Consider the following 3,785-nt stretch of genomic DNA (forward strand, 5'->3'; position numbering starts at 1 on the left):
GCGTCTGTGCGCGCGCGGAGGGCCAAGTGAAATGATTCCAAATTGCATCACATATAGGAACCGGGGGAAAAAAAGAGCCAAAGAGCCCCTCACCCCAACCACTACCCCCACCTTTCGCAGCGTGGACAAGTGGCTTGTAACGGAGCTTGGAGCAAAATAAAGTCTGAACAAAACTAGACTGTGAGACTAGCACGTCGCAGAGTGAAAGTGAGTGACGTTAACGCAGACTCGGTAAAGACTCACTTGCAGGCAAAACTAACATGCCCCCACCCTTTTATTTTTTTAATAAGGAAAAGAAAATCATAAATTGAGTTCAGATCTTAAATGCTGCTTTCAAAATGCACGCACATGTTGAAGACTCTGCGACTGTAATTTCTTGGGTAAACATCTGGTGAAGACATTCCAGGAACACATCTGAAAGGAAGAAAGGCGTAAGACAGCCCCTTCTTTATATATCGTGGGTCAAAAAGAGTTGGTAAAACTTATTTATTTTAAAGTATGCTGTCAGTGAAAATACCTTTATAAACTCTCAAGATGAGTTCGGGTTGGGAGAAAGAGTGAACTGGGAGTGAAGTCCTGGGTTCCAGACATTGCCATGGTCTGTGAACTTGAGCAGGTCTCTTTTGCTATGGCCCTCTTTCCTCATCTGTAAAATCGCAGAGGGTAAATGATATGCTTTCTAAGATTTTTTTTCTGCACTAACATGATTTTAGCTAGGAGGAAATAATGATGGGGTACGGGGAAGAAGTTTTAATGTAGAGAGAAAAAGAGGTCACATTCTTCAGGTGGCATCTATTTAAACTGGTGGTGATGAAAGTGATGAATCCAGTATGCCTGAGTTCTTAACAATAAAGATTGTGTCTATATTAAGAGCTGCTATTGTCCCAGTTCTGAAGTATAGATAGTATAAAATGAATGCTCTTTGAGAATGACATTGTAATCTTGTAATTATATTTTTTGGGGTAGAGACTATTTTCAAGGATCAGCCAATATAATTTGGGGACTGGAACAATTTTCAACATTCTTGTTTATAATCTGTTCGTGAAATGCATTAAATTACTTGGATAATTTAGAGAAAGTATGTTTTTAGTAGGTCTAAGAGTTCTTCTGTGCCATATTGGCTATCAAGATTGACTGAGTTAAGGAGATTAATTACTCTGTCTACTTTTTCGGAAAACAATGCCAAGCAGGGTCGCAGGCAGAGACCACTCTGACATTCCTCTTGTCTGTGTCTTGAGTGGTCAGAAGTGTGGTGGCTAGGGCCAGACCACTAACTAATTTTCACATGCACCAGCTGAGTAATCATAGCCAAATTGCTTAGTTGTGCCTCAGTTTCCCACATTATAAAATGGGGATTATAATAGCAACTAATTCATAGAGCTGTTGTCAGGATAAATGAGTTATATTAAAGTGCTGGGAACAGAGCATGGCACATGTAACCAACAGCTCAATAAATGTTAGAGGTTATTATTACTCCAGTGTAAATACAGGGAAAGCAAGGGCAGATATAATAGAGGGATCTTTGAACTGCTCCTGAATTTCAACTAAGGCCTCTAAGCACTTTATCAGGCTTTTATGATGTCAGCTTAAAGCAGGGGGCACACGAGTCTTTATTAAGAATAAACCAAAACATTCTCCACCAAACTCCATTCCCATACATTCAATAGAGGTGAAGTTGGAGAATCCTCCACTTGACCAGGTCAATGCAAATGTGTGATATTGGGTCTGTATGTTGAGTGGATCTTTATTAATGAGTGTCTTGACTGTCCAGGTGGTAGGAAGCCAAGATTTTCTTTGGGTAGAAGTTTGCAAGAATCAGTTCCTGCCTGTTCTGTTGTGAAACTTTTTTTCCTACACAATTTGTTACCTCAGGCCTAGTCTCTGTCATTGAATTATGGGGTCAAAACAATTGCAAATCTCTGGCTCCCTCCATGTCATTATTACTTTAAAGGGGAAAAGCAACATTCTGACTTTTTCTCCTCTCTTAATGACCCCCTAGAGTGCAGACTTGAACCAGGCTTTAGGAAGGGTCACAGGCAAGGAATGCTTAAGGGAGCAATCCCGATAGTGTTTGCATTTTGGGATTGGAGGCGAGCTGTAGTTAAGCTTTATAGAGGAAGTGGAGATTAGGTGTTTCCAGAACAAGGTGGAAGCTGGCAGGCGTCGGTCACTGCATGTTGGAAAGTAAGGTCCCACTTCTTTCTTCCTGTGGCACCTGAAGCCCCAGGTGCACTAACCGTTCTACCAGGAGCCGGGAAGAGACCGTCCCATCCAGGGCTGGCAAACCTGTGGCGCCGAGGGTGAAGTCCAACTCCAAGTTGAGAGGGCTGAACCCGCCGGGTTCAGTTCGTTAAGCCAGACGACGTCTTGCTGAAAGCGCAGGAAGAAAAGTTGTGTTCCGAGCGCTAGCTAGTGCGTGCTCGACTCCACTTTGTCAATCTGATTAACACAATCTCCTAAATAAATCAATCAATAGAAGAGGGTGTGCTGCCTTTCATAACACCTGTTTGCCTTCCTCCTTTTCGCCCGTGGGGACTCCCACTCTCTCCATCATGGACACACTCCCTCTAAAGAGGCGCTGTAAGGTGCCGAAAGGAAACCGAAGGTCCCTGTACATATATAAAGTATATAGGGACGAATGCTTTAAAATTTTTCCGGAGGCAAAGGTGGGAACCTTGGCGAATTTCATTCCTCCGTGCCTCCGCAGCAACTTGGCACCAGAAGCCGCCGGCGCCTGGCCTCGCATAGTTTTTGGAGACCTCCACGGAGTGCCCGCGAGGACCTCACTGATCACGGTCCCCAGTGGCGGACTTCCCCTGTTGCAGAGGTATTGGGGGAATTTGAGAATAAATCCCTTCAGCTCTACCCTCCGTCCTCACCGACCGGAAAGACAGGTCGAGGATCCCCGGCTCCGGTCCTGGAAGGAGGCGGGGGCGGGGGCGGGGGCGGGGGAGGGGGCGAGGGCGGGCGCAGGGACGGAGCGGGAGTCGCAGCAGCTGAATAACAAGGTCACGACCGCCAGGCTGCTGACCGAGGCGCGCAGCGGCCGGCGCCGCCCTCTGGCCCCGGGGCTGACCCCGCGCCGCTCGGGTCTCGGTCACCGGCCTGGCAGGTCCCTAGGAATAGGAGGGGGGCGACGCCGCAGAACCAACCCTTACTTTTGAGTGGAAGCTGAAACCCGCGGGGCTCCCTTGCAAGCAGTCTTGGAAGGAAGATCAGACGCCCAGCACAGCTGAACTTTTGAAGGGGCTCTCTGCTCTGCCACCCTCTTCCTAGTGGCAACTTGTGAGAGACTTTTATCCCCTCCCCTCCGCGTCTCCATGCCTGGGGAACTTGGCCCAGACGGCCTACTTCTCCATATTAATTGGTGGTTCCACCAGCTCAGCACCGCTTCTCTCAGACAAATACCTTCTAGGGTATCTCGGAGAGAAGGAAGCAAGTTTAGTGCTTCCCCCACCTCTTTTCGAGGGAGTATTATGTGACTTTAAAATCTTCTAGGCGTTAAGAACCAAACAAAACCAATAACAAAATACGCTGCCTTCACGTGAGTGGATGTGAAGTGAATCCAAGCCTTCCTTGGATTCTGAGCCAGCCTTTGCTCAGATAGTAAAGTCCCCAAATCCTTCAGGAAAACAGAGCCTCTTTCACGCACTTCTGGAGGGGGATTTCATAAGGCTGCAATATATTACCATGTTTAAAACGTTTCGCAGAAGCTAGGTTTCCTAAAAGCGACTTGCCAGCGATGCATGGAAAAGCAAATCCGCTTACCGAGCGGGGCCGCTGAA

At 47.1% G+C, this 3,785-nt stretch overlaps 1 long non-coding RNA gene across 1 annotated transcript; it reads right to left on the minus strand.

The window, feature by feature from the left end:
• Positions 1-335: 335 nt before the first annotated feature.
• Positions 336-3,258, minus strand: LOC128044408 (uncharacterized). Its single transcript, XR_008199099.1, has 3 exons — positions 3,159-3,258; positions 518-646; positions 336-414 (listed from the first exon to the last, which is right to left on the minus strand). It is a non-coding gene; the product is annotated as an uncharacterized LOC128044408 (long non-coding RNA).
• Between the last annotated feature and the right edge of the window lie 527 nt (positions 3,259-3,785).

The sequence above is a fragment of the Budorcas taxicolor genome, chromosome 3, assembly GCF_023091745.1.
Source record: "Budorcas taxicolor isolate Tak-1 chromosome 3, Takin1.1, whole genome shotgun sequence".
Classification (NCBI taxonomy): domain Eukaryota; kingdom Metazoa; phylum Chordata; class Mammalia; order Artiodactyla; family Bovidae; genus Budorcas; species Budorcas taxicolor.